The sequence below is a fragment of the Camelus dromedarius genome, chromosome 18 (assembly GCF_036321535.1).
Source record: "Camelus dromedarius isolate mCamDro1 chromosome 18, mCamDro1.pat, whole genome shotgun sequence".
In the NCBI taxonomy this organism is placed as follows: Eukaryota; Metazoa; Chordata; class Mammalia; order Artiodactyla; family Camelidae; genus Camelus; species Camelus dromedarius.
In genome coordinates this window covers 20,323,664-20,343,506 of record NC_087453.1, presented here as the reverse complement: position 1 = coordinate 20,343,506, position 19,843 = coordinate 20,323,664, and the positions used below count along the sequence as shown (strand labels likewise).

The following is a 19,843-nucleotide window of genomic DNA, read 5'->3' as shown; positions in this document are numbered from 1 at the left end:
TTTCCCCTTTCTGAAACACTTTTCCCTCTGACCTTTGCAGAGCCTGCTTCTTGACTGCATTCAGGTCTCTGTCTAATAGTCACCATAAAATGGTCAGGAAAGACCATTTTATCTAAAATAGACCCCATTCTCACTCCTTGCCATTCTTCCTTCTCTTACTCTGCTTTATTTATTAATTTTTTGGTTTATTTTTCTTCATACTACTCAGTACAAACCTGAAATTATGTATTTACTTATTAACCTAGCTTTTGCTAGGATGCAAGACATGTAAGGGCAGGACCTTTGTCTGTTGCCTGTTCTGAGCAAGATCCTGACTGACTTCTCTCTCTGTTATAGGTGAGCTCTGTTCCCTAAGGCAGTTGGTGCTGACCCTGTAACCCAAAAGAGGAAATTGCTGGCTGAGCTCAGCCTTGGTACTGGTGAGTGAAGGTACCTAGGCAAACTCTGGGCAAATTTGGGCCAAGATACAGGATAACTAGATTGGGGGCTTAGTTTTACCCTTAGTACAGGTACTTAGAAATAATTACTCTCCTACTCTGTGCCTAAAAGATTGTCATAAGCAGCCTCCTGTATTGGGAGAACTGAACTTGCTTTCTTAGAGCTGCCGTGAGACAGCCTGGGATCATTTGCCATGAATAAAGCAAAGCAGGCCCAGTTCCTTCTGGAAGCAGCTCCTTCCTCTGCCAGCTGCTTTCTGCTGGGGGGTATCCCGGACCTCGCAGCTAAGCCCATTCTCTCATAAGTTCTCTTAACATGACTTCAGAGCCCTTAGAGACATTCCTGATTTCTGTCTTGATTGTGACCTACCAAGCCCAGAGTCAGCTTCAGAAAATCTTGTGGTTTTATCAATCCTGCAGAATGTAATCATGAGTGGTGGTGAAGATGGGGCGATAGAGTGGGGCTGTATGATGGGGAAGCTTAGAAGGAAAACTGAAGATAATGAGACAAGAAAAGAAATCGACACATGAAGAGCCAATTGTGTTATGGATCTCTTTTAAATTAGACAAAAGCTCATTTTACAGGTGAGGGAGTTGAGGCTCGGGAAAATTAGTTTGCCTAGGGTTTACACCTGGGAATCCATAAAACTATTAGAACCCAGGTCAGTCTAACTGAATACCATTGTTCACTCTGACTTGGCAGACTTTCCTTGGATTACTGAAATCCCTGGCATCATAATTTTTCTAATAAAGTTCAAGAAGACAGATCTCCTTAGGGATTCAGAAAGGAGGTCTAGCTATTTGAGGGGCCCAGCAGGCCAGGTAGGAGTTAGGGGTCCCTTCTGAGCAATGGCATTTTTAGTGAGGGGGGCCAAGAGGCTGAAAGATACGAAGAACCTTCAAGCAAGCAGAGGCTTAGGCTAAATATGACTGGAAAGAGAAGAAAACATCTGTAACACATGGGATGCTGTAACACATGCCAGTATAGATAGGGACCCGGAGAGCTGAGTTGCAGTTGGGAAACCTAGACTTTTATCTTCTCTCTCAACATTTGCCTTTAGATAATATCCATTTCCCTCTTTGTAAATTGGACCCACACCTCCACATATTTATTTTGTGTACACCAACCATGCAGAATGTAGTAGAAAATCAAATGAGAAATGTAAATTGGAAAGTTTTGTGAGTTGTAAAACAGCATGACTGAAATGAGAGAAAGTGAGAAGAAAGTGTTACAAGTATTCCTGGCATCTCAGTCCCTGAACTATTTGCCACCCCACTCCCCAAAAGTAAAATGGAAGGTTTTGCTCTGGAAATTTACACTGTAAATTTTCTCCGGTGCCCTTCCCTCCTTCCCTTCTTCTGCAGGCCCTACCCAGAGTTCAGTCTTTCCCCAAGTTCAGTCTTTCTAGGGCACAGAGACAAAGCCAGGCAGTATCGGCAACCATGATTTGCAGCATGTGGGCTGCAGAGTGCAGGTTTAAATGCACTCATACAGCCTGGTTCCAAGACCACTGCTGGTACAGATAAGCTGTTTTCAAGAGCCCATCCTCAGCATGTGTCTGTACTCACTGACTAGTTCCACTTGGTTGTTGCCATGTTACCTGCTGTCATCTCAGAAGAGGAGGGCTATTCCTATTTTGGCTCTAGGTCCCTGCCTTACCACCTCTCCCTCCCCACCCCGCCCTGCCTCAAGTGCTACTGAAAAAAATACTTATGCTGTAGTCTAGTGTTGTATCAGAAGCCATGGGCATTCTCGTTTTCTCACCATCTCTCTCTTCGCCCTTGGCCAGTGATATAGGTCACTCTCTTCACTGTAACAAGGGGCATTCTGTTCTTCCCTTGGCCTACCTGAGGGTACACAGGGGTCTGTTCCCCCAACCTGATGCTCTTGGAATCCCTGTTGGCCAATCTTCCCTCCTATTCTGAAACTCCAAGCTCTTGCTGTCACCTCTTTTTGTCTTGGTTGATCTAAAAGTTCTATAGCTTCTGGCCTTTTCATGACCTGGGCATCAGGCTTGCATTTTATTGTTCTTGTAACAACTGCCCTGTGAAGAAGTTCCACTATTGACTATTTTAAAATATAAATGATTCCATATAAAAAAGTGTATAATATACTGATATCCATATAGTGGTTTATTTATCTCAATTTTTCAGAGTCCAACTATTAAAAAGAAGGAAGCAAAGCATTGTCATCCTTAAGGCCTTGTACATCACTAATTTATTCCTGTTTTCACATGTTGTAACAAGTAAAATTGCTTAGCAATCTGGTTTCTAAACCCCCATAAGATTAAGAGCAGCGTATAAAAAGGAGAGGAGGAGCTAGCATATTAGCAGCAGCTAGAGGTGAGAACTGAAAGCTAACAGGGAGAGGTAAAAGAAGAATCATGAAGTTAAAATGAGTATGAAGGCCATGTTTTAGGGGCAACAGCCCTATAGATATCTATGTACTTCAGTAAGGTGGGGCTAGGTAATTTTTAAAGTAGTTCTAGGTTCTTTTTGAAGGCCAGAGGTATCAGAGAATGTATAATTACTTGTAGTGTCTGCTATATTATCAGGTGCTATATTGAATGCTCTACATAAATTGATTTCATTTTGATAACAGTTTGGGAGATAGGTGGTGATACTCTCATTTTGTAAATTACTGAGACTTAGAGAGGGTCACACAGGCAGTGATTGAAAGAGCTCAGTGTAGAACTTTGAAGAATCTGGCTCAAGAGAACCAGATTTTTTTCTATTACTTTACATTGGCTCTTTCCCATGACGTAAAACCCTGGTCCTTCTCAGCCTCTTGGGCCAATGGTTCCTGTTTCCCCCCTTTATTAATATTGTCTTGTATATGAACTTATTAAAGACATTCATTCATACAGTTTGTATTTGTTGACTGTCCACCATGTGCCAAGCACAGTGTTAAGTGTTTGAAATGTAGCAGTGAAGAAAATAGCTTTCTCTCATGTAGTCTAAATTCTAGTGGAGGAAAAACAAATAAGTACATATGAAGAAAAATAAAGCAGGGTAAGGGAATAGGGAGGGACTGTTGTGATGAAAAAGGCCTCTGACATCCATTAACAAAAAAAAATCCCTCTGCATGATTATACCAGCTATGACCTCCAGTTCAATGATGAACAGAATTGGTGAGAGTAGACACTCTTATTTTTTTCCCAGTTTTAGGGAGAAAATATTCAGTTTTGTACCATTAAGTATGATGTTAGCTGTAGGATATTTTTGTGGATGACTTTTATCAGGCTAAGTTCTCTTCTATTCCTAGTCTATTTGATAGATGTTGAATTTTGTTTGGTTTTTGTCCTTTATTCTACTAACATGGCACTACATTAATTGGTTTTTGGATATTAAACCAAACTTGTATTCCTGGAATAAATCCCACTTAAATCCCACCAAGTGGGATTTAATCCTTTTTGTATGGTGTTGGGTTTGGTTTCCTAACATTTTATTGAAGATTTTTTGCATCTGTTTTCATTAGGGCTATTGGTCAGTAGTTTTCTTGTGATGTCTTTGTCTGGCTTTGGTATCAGGGTACAACTGGCTTCATAAGTTGGAAAGTGATCCTTCTTCTATTTTCTGGAAGAGTTTGTGAAGGATTAGTGTGTGTGTGTGTGTGTGTGTGTGTGTGTGTGTGTGTGTGTGTGTTTTGATTATTTGATAAAATTCACCAGTGAAGCTATGTGGGCCTTGGCTTTTCTCTGTTGGAAGATTTTTAATTACTAATTCAAATTTTTTTTTTTTACTCGTTATAGGTCTACTCAGATTTTCTATTTCTTTTTGAGTCACTTTTGATAATTTGTGTCTTTCTGGGAATTTGTCCACTTTGTCTAAGTTGTCTCATTTTGTGGCTTAAAGTTGTTCATACTATTTCCTTATAATCTTATATACTCTGGAAAGTCAACAGTGGTATCATTCCTGGTTTTGGCAGTTTGTATCTTCTTATTTTCTTGGTCAGTCTTGCTAAAGGTTTGTCAATTTTGCTGATGTTTTTTGAAGAACCAACTTTTGTTTTCATTGTTTTTCTATTCCATTGATTTCTTACTTTAATCTTTATTATTTCCTAACTTTAGCTTGCTTTGGGTTTAGGTTACTCTTCTTTTCCTAATTTCTTCTGGCTTAGGTTACTTTTTTCAGGCACTGTGCAGCCCAAATGAAACTTTTCTACAGGCTTGACTGACCTGTGGGCTGTCATGTGCTCCTGATGTAGTCTCTGGAGCAGTATCTGGAGACTCAGAGAGGGCCTAACTCAAAAACAGTGGGGAAGACAAGTGGTCAGCAGTATATGCATTACCAACAGGAAGGGGCCTAGGGCTCAACCCATATGGGCAATGTGGATCCTGCCTGCCCCATTTGTGTGAAGGTGGGCCTGAGATGGGGTGGTGTAGAAAGTAGTCGGGTAACATACGGAAAGCCAAGAGCTCCCCAGACTTCTGAGGAAATTTTGCCTGATACAGAACTGGAGGAGACAGCTGCCCACCTCACAGACTTCAGAGGCAAATTGTTTTGGAGGCCTTGCAGAATACCTCTGTTGCTTCTTAATGAGTGAGATTCTAAGCAGAGATTTGATTCCATCAAAGAAATAAGTCTTAAAGGCAGACCCAATAGGTAAATATTGATATGGGAAGAGATCTAAGCAACTCATGGACTTGTTGGGTACTTATTTGTGCCCTTCAGTTTCTTCCTGTATAAACAAGGAGTAACAGTTTCTACCCAGCTAACTGTGTAAGGCACATTCCAAATAAGTGCTAGATAAAACTGTTAGATACTGTATGCATGCAAAGGACTGTTAATGTTAGTAATTATGGTTCTGGGGAACCTCGGTTGGAGTTTGAGAAGGTCCAAGAGCAGTAGCAATACATCATCATCCTTCGAGGTGTGGGGGATGAATGTCTGATCAGAGCTGATTTTGTAGCTTAGAGGTTCATTGTCTGTCAGTGTAATCGTCAGTTGGCTCTTAGAGAATTCTACAGAGAAAATCTGAGGGAGGCCATCAGAGCAGCTCCTATTAGAAGCAGCTGTTCTTGTTCTCTCCCCAACCAGCAATTTTGCCCACATTTTATTACTTTGGTTCCAGAGACAGTTGGCTTTCTTGAGGGTTGCTGTCAAGGGAAAGCAATAAGGTCCAGCTCAGTTGAGGGGACAGAGTAGTGTACACAAGGATCTAGGCCCTGTGTGCCACTCCTTCCCTAGTTTTCATTAAAACTAAAGAGGATCTTTCTGTCCCACTGGAGCAGCATGCCTGACAGAAGAGGGACTCACAGGTCTTATAGGTCACATCAAACTAGGACATTGACTGTGGCAGAGAGGTAAGGTTCTGAGCCTGAGAATAAGGCCAATAGATCAAAAACCCAAGCTGGGAAACAATACATTAGGAAACCAAGGTTCATCAGCACCTGTGGTATTAGAATCCTGAGATGAGTAGGACATGAATAAAGGAGACTTAGGATCTCATGGGGCAAATGCAAAAAAAAAAACCCCAAATCTATCGTACAAAGATCAGGTTAACACAAAAGCAGAAATTGCTTCTTTTGAGTTATCTGTCATTTTGTATTATTAGAGTCTCCACTCTTCCTCTCTACCTTCATCTCCCTCCCCTCACCATCTCTACAATTAGCATAATGTCAAGATTTACTGTACCAAGTGCATAGGGCAAGAGATGAACATTGTCTACAGTATAACTGGTCTTTGGGAAGATTAATTAACTGCATCTTTCCCACTGTTGTATATATTATTAAAAACCTTAGGCCATATGCTGCTGGAGAAAGAGAGGAAGCTTTAAAACCAAAGGTTTGAATCCTTGCTCTGACATTTATTTCCTGTGTGACTAACCTCTCTGAGCTGTAGTTTCCTCATCTGCAAAATGGGAATAATGCCTGTATGGTTACTATGATGCCACAAGGAGATGATGAAAAAATACTTGGTCTTGATTGAGGTTCAACCACTAGCAGTTGAAATAAATTCTGATGCCACGTGTTCAGTGTCACTTTGTAGTAGGAGGTGAGTGTTGTTACCCAGGTTCTTAAGCCTAACTCAAGCTTGAGAAAGCATTTAATATCTCTGGGCCTCAGTTTCCTCAGCTTCAAAAAGAGGGAATGAGAAAGTAGAAAGTTGATCTGTAATTGCTGATGTGTCTCTTCCAGTTTTGTCCTCCAAAGGTACTTGGTCTGTAGTTTAAAGGGAAAAAAAAGTCAGGAAGAGCCAAAGGAGACTAAGCTTTAGTATTGCTTAAGGCTGCAGCAGGGACAGTTAGAAAGAAAGAGCCATTATCTACAATAAGAAGTGTCTGGGAGTCTACTGCAGGGGCAGTGACCTGCCTGTCACCCAGCATTTGGAAAAGAAATATCAAAGAGAAGATCAGAATGGCCCAAAAGTTGAAGACTGAGTAGATAAAAAGTATGAGCCCATGCAGCATAGGACCCAGAGTCCTCCATTACCCACTTTCTGCATGTTCCCAGTCAAGCCTTTCTCTCTTTGTAGGCTCCATATCCCCATCTGTAAAATGAATTAGGATATGTATTCTCTAAGGGCCTCTTCAGGGCTTCCTAAAATTTCTTGTCTACTCTCTTCTGGCTCTCAAGTTGGTTTGTACGCCAGCTTTGCCCTTGGTGTTGAAGATTTCATTAATAGGAGAAGGCTCCTTAACTAGCCAGGCTTTGTCTAGCACTAGAGTATGTATTTAAAATACTCTTGAAACCACAATTTCAGGCCACTAAGGATCATAAGATTTTCAAGTCCAGAAATGCCTTGGTCTGCCTGGTCTGACTCCCTTACTTGCCACTGAGAGATGATGCAACAGAGTAGAAAGACTACGGGCTTTGACAACAGACCTAGAATTCAAATTCCTGCCAGCATTAGCTTAATCATCGTCTGAAAATGAGAATAGTGATGATAGAGTAAGCACATAGATAATTGTATTTGGAGGCGAAAGAAAAAACAGGCCTGAGAGATGATGCTACCTGCTCAGAGCAGAACCCAGGTCTCTTGTGTCTCAGTCTAGGGTTTTTTCTTTGGAGCCAAGGTCAGCTGTAGCCATATGTATGTAGTAGCAAAGATTGAAACTGAAAGCATGTCAGCTTTCTTAACATCTCCTCCAACAGTCTTCTCAATTCCCTTGTGGCCTGTGTCAATAACACAGCTCGTACTTGTTTTAGAAACAAGCGCTTCATAAGCACTCCTGTTTGATTTGCTCTGGCTGGTACAGGATCCAGATGCTCTTAAACTAGCACAAGACTCTCCAAATTAGCCCATTCCCATGCTGAGCCACTCACAGCCCTGATCCACTGCTGGCTGAGGTTTGTCCCCTAGTCCTCTTTACCTGTCGTGTGAATCACATTTGGTCATTTTTCATTCTTTGCCCTTTCCCTCTTGATGGAAGTTGCTTTTATTGAGTGCCTACTATGTGCCAAGTATTGTGATAGGTATTTTAAATTGATTATCTCCCTTAATCTTTATAACTCGTTAAGTTATTAATAGCTCCAGAGGGAAAAGCTGAGCTTCAGTGAAGTAAATGAGTTTGCCAGAGGTCTAATACCCAGTCTCTGAAAGCTGGGGTTTGAACTCAGTTCCTCCTGTCCCTGTAAACCCCATGTACTTAGTATAGCAAGCTCTTTCCAGAGTATCATACTGCCTACGGCCTCTGCCCTCCAGGAGGGTAGAGTGTTCAAGAGTGCCCAGGAAGGGGCATTCAGTGGCTTTAGTATAACGGGAATATCTTCCATGCCTACAGTACAGTTTCACATGAGTTGCTTCTGCTCTGCCCTGCCTCAGACCAACTTCTCTAGGATCCAGGTGTGTGGCCAAAGGTCCAAGCACTAAGCAAGAGGCCAGGTTTCCATCTTCAACATGGAACACAGAGTTTCTAGTAAAAGTGTACTTGTTTTCAAAGTTGAATGAGGGGAGTATTTCAAGCAGTAAGCCCCTTACTTCTGTGCTCAACTCTGAAATGCAGAGAAGGTACATAGAGGGTCTGTACATCTCAAGTGTGATGAGCCTTCAGGGGGGAGATATATACATGTAAAAGATCTAAGAATAAGATTGCTCTAATAGGTCTTCAAATCTGTAATTGCATTTCAGTTTACAAAGCACCTTACTTGTAGAGATTTTTCTGAGGAAACTGAAGACATCTGCCTTTATGTGGCAGAGTTAAGGGCTAGAGTTCAAATGCTTAGTCTTGATAAGCCCTCCCTGAAAGGGTTCTGCCCTGACTTTGGGCCCTACCCAGTGTTCATTTGCAAAAGGGTAGGCCTTTAGACTCTCTCTGCCCTTGTCTGAGCCCTCCTCTGCCCACTTGTCCCCTTCCTCACCCCTTCCTACTCAATTGCTAGGGCCTTCTTAATGAAACCCTCTTCTAATGATGTTTTTAGGCACAGGGTAAGAGGAGATAATTTTGGCTCTGTATTTTCCCCAGGACCATTAGTTATAAAATGATGGAATTTTATATGTCAGAGTGGGAAGAGACCTTAACTAACAGTCCTCAAGTTTACAGAGGAGCCCTTTATTTAAACATACAATCCAACATCTGAAAAAATAACTGCTCTGGCGGGGAGGGTATAGTTCAAGTGGTAGAGTGCATACTCAGCATGCAAGAAGTCCTGGGTTCAATCCCCAGTACCTCCTCCAAACAGAAATCAATAAATAAACCTGATTACTTCCCCTACTAAAAAAAAAAAAAGAAAGAAAGAAAAAAAAAGAACTGCTCTGTTTGAAGTGGTGGTAGGGGCACCAGAGTCCACCAGTTCAGCCTTACCCTCTTCATAGACAGCCTCTGAGGCATCTGCCTCAAACCTGCAGGGCTGCCAGGAACACAGTTTGTAAAACAACAAAATCAACTCTCCCCATTTATTTAATTGTGAATTGAGGCCCAGCAAGGGGCAGTAAATAATAGGCCCAAGGTCACACAGTGAATTAGTGGCAGGTCTCCTGACTCTCATCCTGGTGCCCTTTCTGCTACACTGAGCTTTGTCATTTCGTAAGTGACCACCTGTTCCACTTCACTAACATCCTGTGCCTGGATGGCAGGCTTCTTTTGCCTCCTGGCGTCTGGTTCTTGTGAGTTAGGCAGGCCTGTGGATGTGTGTACTTTGACAGGGCATAATTCTCATACATGTGGTGAGCATATGTCAAGTTTTGTCTGACTCATTAATGTGGGAATTAGCAGAAAGAATAACTGAGAAAGTGAATTTATGTTGTTAGTGGAAAAAGGATAGCTGAAATTAGGTTGCTAAATTAGATCCAAAATTGATTAATGTCCTAATAGAAATGTAACATTTCATATTATCTTTTCTACTTAAAGTGCACCTTCTCAGTTTTCTATACATTAACCCATAACTTTGCAGAGTTTAAAAATATTTGGGCTCTGTTTGTGAATAGTAAGTCAAACAAAATTCCATTCTCCAAGAGTATCAGACAACTCTCAGATGAATACTTTTTAAGGTCCTAACATGACTTTAAAAGGTCACACTGTCATCTTTTTGCCTTACTTCCAGTTATAAATTTCCTTAACATAGTACCACTGAAAATGATCACAGCCTCTGGTATTAAAGCTGGGTAGAACTGTCCCAATCCAAGAAGGCATCTTTCTGCTCAGGGAACAGACTTGATTTCTTTGCTGAAACTTCTGCAGGTAACAGCCATCAGTAAGACCTTGAGCTGTCTGCTACAGCTCTACTCACTGGCTTGGACCTTGGCCTTTGCTAATCCCAGACTTGCTTCTTCCACTTTATCTGGTCACAGAGATGTTTTTCCCTGCTTCTGGTTACCCTCGGGGCCATTTTAGATGCAAAGAGTTCAGAGTTCCATCTGGAGGTTTTGAGCAGAGTTCTACTCAGGTAAAGTAGGCTTTCATTGTGTAGTTTTGTCTCTGAACTGTTTGGCCCATCTTCTCGTTCCTTACTGCCACCATCCAAGGCCAGATCTTACTGAGACTTTTAAATTGTCAACTAACTTGTCTCTCCATCTCCTGTCTTTGCCCCTGAAATATAACCTCCCTTTTCTCTCCATAGATTTTAAGATACAGATCTTATTCCTATTACATCCCTGCTCATAAAACCTCTAGAATAAATCCAGTCTCCTTAGCATGATATTCAAGGGTCTGCAAATTCTGTATCTCCCTCTTCTTTCCAGCGTCTGTCCAGTCCCACAGGAGTTCATATTAGTGGGTAGAAATATTAGGGAAACCAACTTTTGGATAATATGAAGCAAGAGTCACCTGATCAAGTCTGCCAGTGAAGGTTAGGAAGTGTTCTTAGTTGTGGTGCTATGTTAACATCCAATATGATAAACATTTGTGTCAGTCACAGGGATAGGTTCTTAGGGATAAGGAGTAGGCAAGTACATGGTTTAGGCCATTGGAGATACAGTTGATCAAGGAAAACAGGTAGATTAAGTAGACAACAGTGATGATCACTATGTGTGTAGTTGTGTGTTAGGATGTGATTGTTAACATTTGGAGATGGTTTTTAAAGATCCGCTGAGGCAAAGCAAATATTAAAAATGGAGCCAAAAAGACAGGTTAGACCTAATCCCACCTGTGCTTGAACTTCTGAGATGTTTACCAGTTCCACAAGCACATAAGTTAATCATAGCATAGCATGCCAGAATTGGAAAGGGGATTAAGGACCAGTAGTTCATACATTGATGCATTCAATAAATGCCTAATACTGTTCTTGTACCTGGGATATAGTAGTGAATAAAACAAAGACTATCTACATGGAACTTGCTTTAGTGAGGGATCCAGAAAATGAATAAATAATTAATTATTAGATTATTTCTTATGTGTTATGAAGAAAAGCAGGGCTAAACCCAAAGGTAAGAGCATGTTTGTAGAGAAACTAGAAGGCAGACAGTATGGTTGGAACAGCACTGAGAAGAAAGAAGTAGAAGATGAGGTTAGAGAGGGCAAAGTTGAGGCCAGAACATACAGGGCCCTGAGGTCCATTTGGCCTGTGGGAAAATAAGGCTAATATTCAGGGCCACATACCAAGTTCGTACAAGGCCAGGACTGGTACCATCCTGGTTCAGTCTCCCTTCCCTCCATGCTGTCTTCTGACTTTTACCCTAGATTAACTTGAATCCCATTTAAATCCTTTATTCTTCTCTCTCTCTCTCTCAGCTCTCTTTCACTACCCCTGTGCTCAGGGCTCCTGTCACACCATTGTTCTGTTTCTGCTTTGCTTAATCACAGCATTAGCATTTCTTAGACTCATATTTGCACACATGACCTGGTAATAGTGATTGCTGAAAAGCCAAAGCTTGAGAGGTCCTTAAATATCTTTTAGTTTGGTTCTCTGGTATTAGAAACTCAAAGAGGATAAGTGGCTTGCCCAAGGCCACTTATCTAGTTAGTGCAGAACTTGATTGCTTTTGCTTCCCAGTCTTTGGTCCTTCATTTTTTGCATGCTACCTCTCTTTCTTTAGTGTCCAAAAAAAGGGAGTCAGGTTGTAACCCACATAGTTGGCAAGAGCAGCCAGCATTCAGTGGCCCTCTGTCATCTGCCCTTGAACTTTTTATTTGGTCTTTGTTGTGTAGTTTTACTATTTTATTCTGGCCAATGTCTTTGAACTGCCACCGTTTACAAAGACAAAGACTTGCTAAATTTCACACCCTTGTACACTCTAACCCCCTACTTCACCCAGCAGCCTGCTCTTAACCTCCGTTCTACATCCAGGCTTGTCTTTGAAGCCCAGCCCCAGTCTCATCTTGGGAGAAGCAATGTTGAAAGAGCACAGTGTTTGGAATTAGATATATTTGGATTTGAATTCTGGCTTTGGCATATACAGGGACAGAGTAATCCTGGACAGCTTATTTGACCTCTGAGAGCAGTTCTCTCATCTGTAAAATGGGGATGTTATTACTTGCTTGTTTGGCTCATTGGGAAGATTATTTAAAGTATTATATGAAAGGCCCATCCTTAGTGCCCTCTCCTTTTTTCCTAATTATCTAATAACTAACACTTCTTGAGTAGGTTTCTATGTGCCAGACACTGTGCTTTTAAAAATTAGTACTTATTACCACGTGTGAATGTGTAATTATCTCAAAGTAAAAACGTTTAAAAACAACTTTGAACCACTGACCTAATTTTTCTATATTTATTATTCTTGCTGTAAGTAGGTAGGTGCCAGGTTAGGATTCAGTATATGCCTTTGTTCCAGTTGTCGCTATTTTCTAGCTATCTAAATTTGGACAAACCTCTTGATCTCACTCTTAAGTGTTTTTTCCACCAGAGCCCTAAAATTCTGTCCCATAACCATTTGGAAATTTTGACTTGCTTACCCTCTCATCTTAGAAAATGTGCCTCTCTTGATGACATTGCAGTGGCAACTGGCCCCACCCTGTGTGACTTAGAGAGGACAATATGGGAGACAAAAGTAGGTGCCTGGGAGTCATTAGATCAAGGATTGGTAAATCCTCACAAATCAGATAAATCAAAAGATTTCTGGGGTAAGAGTCTGGGGGTAGTGTTGATGGTGACTCTACTTGGATTATGTTCTGAGGATAAGTGGGACGGCCAACTTCATTGAATGGAACAACTAGCAATACACAGGTGCCCTTCCTTATTCCGTGGGCAAAAGACAGTATGTTAGTGGCAAGTGTCCACCATGGCCGTGGCTGCCCATACGCCATCTCTGCCATTTAGGACATCAGTTGCTGGCCCTGTCAGCCCCTAGGCAAGGTTGCTGTGGTTCGATAGAAAGAGCCCAGTCTCTGGAATTACACAGATGGGAGTTCAAATCCCTGCTTGCCAACTACTGATTGTGTTCTTTAGCTAGCTCCTTAGTTCTTAAAATTCTTACTTTACTTCTTAGAGCCTCAGTTTCCCGGTCTGTGAAATAGTGCTGTTGATACCTACTTTGGGGGTTGTTGTGAGGATTCAAAATACCATAGGCAAATAGGTGTCACATAATACCTTATACTTAGTTGAGTGAATGGCAAGTTGATCTGCTGCCAGATTAGTTAGCTTTTTGAAGACCACTATTGGAAAGTGGCATTCAGGTCAGGGCTGCTCTGATTCTCTGACAACTTCCCCAGCCACCCCAGAAATACCCTGGAATCCTTTCCTTCCTCAAGTTCAGGCCCCAGAAATGTTGGGCAGTCTCTGTCCCACCAGGTGGCATATCTGAATAAGTAAGATTGTTACATAGCAGACATAAAGGGCCAGGGCAGGTAGCTCAGACAGCAGCTGATGAGAAAAAGGCTTCTCTCTGTTCCCAATAAATTGGTCCTTGGGGATCCTAGCTTTGAAATGCTAATTGACATAGGAAGGAAAAGATTCATTAGGCTCTGGACTCATTAAAATGCTCTGCTGCTCACCTACAATTTATTCTTGGCACTTCATCAGGAGGAATTAAGTAAACCAGTGGGTTGAGAGGCTGCTGACAGCAGAGTTCAGTGTGCCTGATGCTGCTTGTGGGCTGAGGATGTTGGGCCTTCCATACTCCAGAGCACACAGCTGGCTTCAGAAGTTTCTCACCCTTAGGACTTAGCATGAGTCTAAGTCTCATATATTGTCAGTGCTTAAAGAACCTTTTGAGATCATTCATAGATGATAGCTTAATTATGGATGGTCCAGAGAAGAACTGGGGCTTGCTAGAGATCATGAGCACAGTAGTGGTGGAGCTAGAATTGGAAACAAGTCAGGCCTGCTGACTTGCAGGCCAGGAATTTTTCCTTTGCATCACCTTTGTATTTCTAGATTGAGTATTCCATTCGTTCAACCTCCAACAGATACTTTTGACACATCCTCTGTGCCAGGATTCTATGATAAATGAAACAGACATGAGGGGAGAGGGAATACTTGACTCAGTATTGAGAGATTAAAAAGGCCTCCAAGGCTGAAGGGTTGAGTAGGAATTAGCTTGCAAAGAAATAAATGAAGAGTGTTCAAGACCAAGGGATCAGCACCTTCAAAGGCTAGGAAACTCTCTCCAGGAATGGAAAGTTTGAGTCTTGCTAGGGTGGAGGAAGAGATGATAAATCAAGACGAGTCGGTCTATGAGGTTTGGGCCACTTTCTGTTGTAAGAACCCTGGGATTAGGAATCATGCGTGTTCTAGATGTGTTTCTGCTACCAGCATTTTTAAACTTTTTTTTTTTTTTCAGTGTGCCAGTGCTGGGCATTAAGGTACAGAAATGCATAGGATGTATGTAGCTCTGTCCCTCAGAGATCTGTCAGTTTAATGAGGCTAACAAACTAATAAATAGTAGTATTTATTAGTAAATAAAAGTAATACTTACCTTTGTTGGAGAAAGTCAGAGTTGAGCTATGTGTTACCATCAGTATTTTCTCTGGGCTTTATCTTACCTGTCATGTGATGATAACTATTGTCCTGTGTAGCTTATGAGCTGATGGGAAGATAGCTTTGTAATGACTGATATTTGTGTGACATTTTGTGGATTACAAACCACTCTTCCATCATTAATTAGTTGAATCTTAACTATAATCTTATGATTTAGGAAACTTCCCACCAATTTACAGACAAGGAAACTAAGGCTTAGGAATGTTGAAGTTTGTTTATGGTTTTATAGCTTTTGATTAACAGAAGCTAGAATTACAGATCCAAATCCTGTGTTCTGTGTTGCAGTATAGTGGATCTGAACAAACTTTGAAAGGTAGAGAGATTGCAACCTTTTTGTCCCTTATTTGAGTGTCAGGTTTCCCTCTCCCTTCACTAGAAATGCAAAGAAAACTTCATTGTGAGAAAAGCAGACTTATATTGGCTGGAGAGAAAGAAAAGGTACTTATTTCAAGTCTTCCTCAGGCTGGGCTCTAAACTTTTAAGACCATGTGCCTCAGTGCTCTGTCAGCTCCTGCTCTTCCATCTCATGCCATTTACAGAGTGCTGTCTCAACTATTATGTCATTGGCTACACATAGCAGCTACTTTGATTATTCAGTTCATACCATTCTTGAATATACCCTATGAGCCAGAGAGACTTGGCTATACAAGAGAATCTCTGGTTAGGCTCAGACCATCTTGGTGCAGTGCCTTCCTCTAAGAACAGGGACTTGGGTTATTTACTTCTCTGTCTGGCTAGGGCCTGGTTCCAAGAATAGTTTGCCATTATTTTTGGCCTTATTGTACCAGAAGCTGAAGGGAGCAGATGGTCACAGTAGTGTGGCTCTTGAGGTGTGATCCCAGGCAGGGCTAGAGGATGAGTTGAGAGCCCTAGACCCATCTACTGCTATTTATATGTCCAGATTCCTGCCAAAGTATTTTCCATCTCAGAGCAAGGTGAAGCTGGCCAGCCCTCCTCCCAGTTCCAATCACCTCCCCCTGCCCCCTCCTCTCCCCATATGCAACATACTTGTTTGTCCTCTGAATAGATTTCATACAAAAGCTTCTATGATCTGCTGTCCCAAATGACCCTTTGAATCTATTGCCCATGCATGTTCCAAGATTTAAGGAGTCTCTCCCCACAGCCAGTCTGGTATCTCCTTTATCTACAGGCCTTCCAACAGGCTCCTGCACTCTGCTGTTTTCACTCCTGACTCCTTAAGCACATTGGCTGCTTGGTGTGAATCTGACAAATACCCTAAAGAGTAATTAACACTGAGAAATTGACATATTTCCTATTTATCCAAAATCCTAACTGGAAAATTCTAAGGAACACTGTTTTGAGGTTTGTGCGGTGACTGGGATAAGGACAGTGGATGTCCATGATGGGAAGCCTGTAGGAACCTTAAGTACCTCAAAAAATCATGAAAGGAAATATCAACATGTGTTCAAAATATTTCCAATGTCCCTTATATTCATATACATTACAGAGTCCTTTTATATCTGTTATCCCCTTTGAGTCTTAAAGCAACACTTTGAGCGTAGTGGTGCAAGGATTACTATTCCCACTTGACAGCTGACACCAAGGAAGGTTAGGGAAGGTTAGTGATTGTCATGGTGGTAGAGCCCCAAACAAAACTAAGATTTAGGAGACAAGTAGTCCTGGGTTTGAAATCTGGTGCTCCCCACATTCTAGCTGCATGAGCTTGGGCAAGTTACTTAGCCTCTCCAAGCCTCATCTTTCTTGTCTGTAATAGGATAACAATATATTTACCTCTTATGGTAATTTAATCTAAAGATTGAATAATATAATGTATGGAAAATGGCAGCACAGTGTAGAACAAGTATTAGGTGCTCAGTAACTGTAGGTTTCCCAACTAAGTGTTTTTAAATGTCCTGTATTCTGAGTCTTTGAAAATTAGTACTCTCACTACAGTAAAATAAATGGTAATAAATAAATAAAATGTAATAAATTTCTGTTAAGCAGAGTATCATTTAAGTGCCCCACTGGATTAAGAGAACTGGATTAGTGGAAAGCAGGGATGCTCCAGGCACTGGCTAAGTACTTCTGATTCAAATCACAGTGGATTAGAGCTGACAGAGACCTAGAGATCTGTTCCAGTGTGTCTTCTTCAGAAGAGATGTTAATCCAGGAAAAGTCAGACCAAATAATGCAAAGTATATTTCTTTACCATTGACTTCTCAGAGCCTTAGCGTGCATGTGACTGAAGAGGAAGGGATGGAGCATGCCAGTTTCCTATTTTTATTTGATCTTGGAGCCACTTTTCTTAGGAACTCAAGATAATGTCTTGAGGAATGCTGGTTTTTCATGGAAGAGTTCATGCAGCACTGATCTGGTTAAGTTCTTCCATTTTCTGAATAAGGCTGTTAAAGTCTGTATCATGTTTATAGAGCCAGTCCACAGTAGAACCAAATCTAAAGTTCAGGGTGCCTGACTCCCTCTTGGGCCACACCACTGTTTACATTCCATTATTCTTCCTCTTCTAGCCAGCAAATCACTAAAATTACAGAGGATTCTGCAAACCACTAATCAGAGAGCATTGTTTGAGCATCAAGCTTTCTGTTTTGATGTGTTTGTGCCAGTAAGCAGGCAAATGAGGAAACAACAGGCTTAATGGCCACCAAATGTTTCCAAACAGTTGAAAGACCAGGGGTCAGGTCATTGTAGCTCAATGTCTGGAAAGGTGCCTCTAACCTACAGAGTCTGTTTAAGTCTGTTCTTGCTTTAAGAAGTTTCACTTGCTTCCAAGGAGCTCATCCAAGAGGCCCAAAGTGCAGAGGCCCAGTGATGAACACTCTGACACCAGTAACTCTAGGAAAGATCCTGAGAGGAGTTTGAAGGGAATGGGTCAAATTTCTGTTCTTCCGTCACCATCTCCACCGTGGAATTCAGTGCTGCTGGATTTCTGTCTAGACCCTTACAGGGGGAGTTGTCCTTAGCATTTGGTGGGGGCTCTCCTTCCTTTTACTAAGCCTTCTAGTTTAGATCTAGTAATAATATCACCTTTACCTTTGCAGAGTTGTACAGTAGACTTTTCGAAACCATCTGATACTCAAAACAAACCTAAGTTACCTTCCATGTGTCATATGAGGACAAGGCTCAGAGAAAGAGTGACTTGTCCAGGGTCTGACAGCATAATTTAGTGATATGTTCATTGTTGTATTACAGGTGCCTAGTGCAATCCTGACATACAGTAATCCTCAAATATTAAAAAGAATATTTTTGATGTCACTATTTTTTATTTCAGCCATTTTGATGGGTTTATAGTGATATCTCTGTAGGTTTTTTTAAATTTTAATTGAAGTGTAGTTAATTTATAGTGTTAATTTCAGATAAACAGGAAAGTGATTTGGTTATACATATGCATACGTATGTTTTTTCTTTTTGGATTGTTCTCCATCATATGTTATTACAAAAAATTGAATATGGTTCCCTGTGCTATACTTAGTCCTTGTCCAACAAGGTCCTTGTTCTCAAATATTTATTAGTTGAAAAATTAGTTCTTTCTCAGGACTGAACTTCAGATCTTCAAACTCTTTGCCCGGTGTTCTTTCCATTAAGCCAGCATGGTGGGGCCCAGCGGTTGGGCTCATCTCAGGGTCACCAGATAATTCAGATTGGGTCTCCCTTGCTGAGTTGATTGTTGACAAGGACAGCAGTTCTAGGCTTTGTTGCTCTCTGCTTGGTAAGGACCTTATACTTTTTCCCCACCACCAGAAGCCCAGATTCAGCAGTTTCTAGGCTGCAGATTCAACTTCTCTTTTGAGTCTCTGCTCCCTGTAGTCTACTGAACAAAGACACTGTTGCTTCCCAGCTTTTTGCTCTGCCCTCCTTTGTTCTCTTTCTCGTCAATGTTTTGCCTGTGCTTCTGCCCTACTGATGGATGAGGAACTTGGGCTCATCTCAAGAACACCACAGTTCTCTTTTAAGGAGCTGCCATGTCAGGTACACTGGGAAACCATTTACTGACACCGTGTCCACCTCGGATTCTTTCACCTGTTAGGAGAAACTCACTGAGCATCTACTGGTTGCTAGGGCAATGCTAGAGGCTGCGTTTGCAAAGATTAATGAGAGTCTCTACCTTCTAGGAGTTCAGAGTCCAGTGGAGAGAAACAGATGTGTAATTACAAGAGTGCAGCGAATGTTGCTGAGGCAGAGGTCTGTAGAGAATATCAGGATCCAGAGGAGAGTGACTATATCTGCCTGTGGGATGGGAAACCAAGGCTTTCCTTAAGAGTTTTCATCTGGGGCATGATGTCAATGGCTTTGTGCTCAGAAGACTCCTTCTGGCTCCAGCCTCTATCACCAAATCAGAAATTGGTTCTGGGCCTGCTTTATTAATGAAACAATCTCTCTCTTAACCTTTCTCAATGTTGTGAGTGTGATATTTGGAGCCGTCTATTAAATGGGACCAATAGTAATTAATTTCATTCAGAAAATTCCTGAGTACTTAACTTTCTGGTACATTATCTAATTCTCACAACCTGTGGGGAAGATACTGTAATATTTTTCCCATTTTACAAATGAGAAAACTAAGGCACAGAAGAGTTAAGTCATTTACCCAGAATTATACAGCTGATAGACGGCAGAGCTGGGATTTGAACCTGGTAGTCTGACTCTAGAGTCATTGTCCTAAGAGTCTCAGAAAGGGCCATTGTGACCTTATATAATTCTTACTTCAAAAAGTTGTAAGAATGGGAAGTAAAATACTTAGCAATGCATCTACCATATAAGAAGCAATTAATAAATTATAATGATCATTTATTATGTTACAAAACAGCCTTTCCTAAAAGCTGGAGTGGATTGGGCCCCTGCCAAGATGTCTTCATTCTGTCTCCCCCAAGTCTCCCGTGGCTTTGTTACCTCTACTGCCTGCTTCTTTGTTTCTTACAGGATGAGGAAGGGGGCGGGGGCAGTAGTACATGGAGTGCAGTTGAGCAGATACTCTCCAAACACCTACTCTTGGCCAGGATCTATCCTGAAAGACAGGAGGGATGCCAAGATTAGATAGATTGTGCTCCCTGCCATCCAGGAATTCACAGTCTAGGAGGGGAGGTGACACACAAATATTTTAATACAGTCTTCTCATGTGGGTCTTAGGCAGTACCTCAG

At 41.5% G+C, this 19,843-nt stretch overlaps 1 protein-coding gene across 9 annotated transcripts in view; it reads left to right on the top strand.

Moving 5' to 3' along the window:
* The window catches only part of RALY (RALY heterogeneous nuclear ribonucleoprotein), a 77,084-nt gene that overhangs the window by 34,219 nt on the left and 23,022 nt on the right, over window positions 1-19,843 (top strand). For 5 of the 9 annotated variants that reach the window (XM_064475753.1, XM_064475752.1, XM_064475758.1 and 2 more), the window contains exon 2: window positions 337-419. The exons of 2 other annotated variants lie outside the window; for them this stretch is intronic. The gene's annotated coding sequence lies outside the window, so the exon portion shown is untranslated. Of the gene's footprint in view, window positions 1-336; window positions 430-19,843 lie in introns of all 9 variants that reach the window. 2 more of the 9 variants (XM_064475756.1, XM_064475754.1) reach the window with 1 other exon arrangement.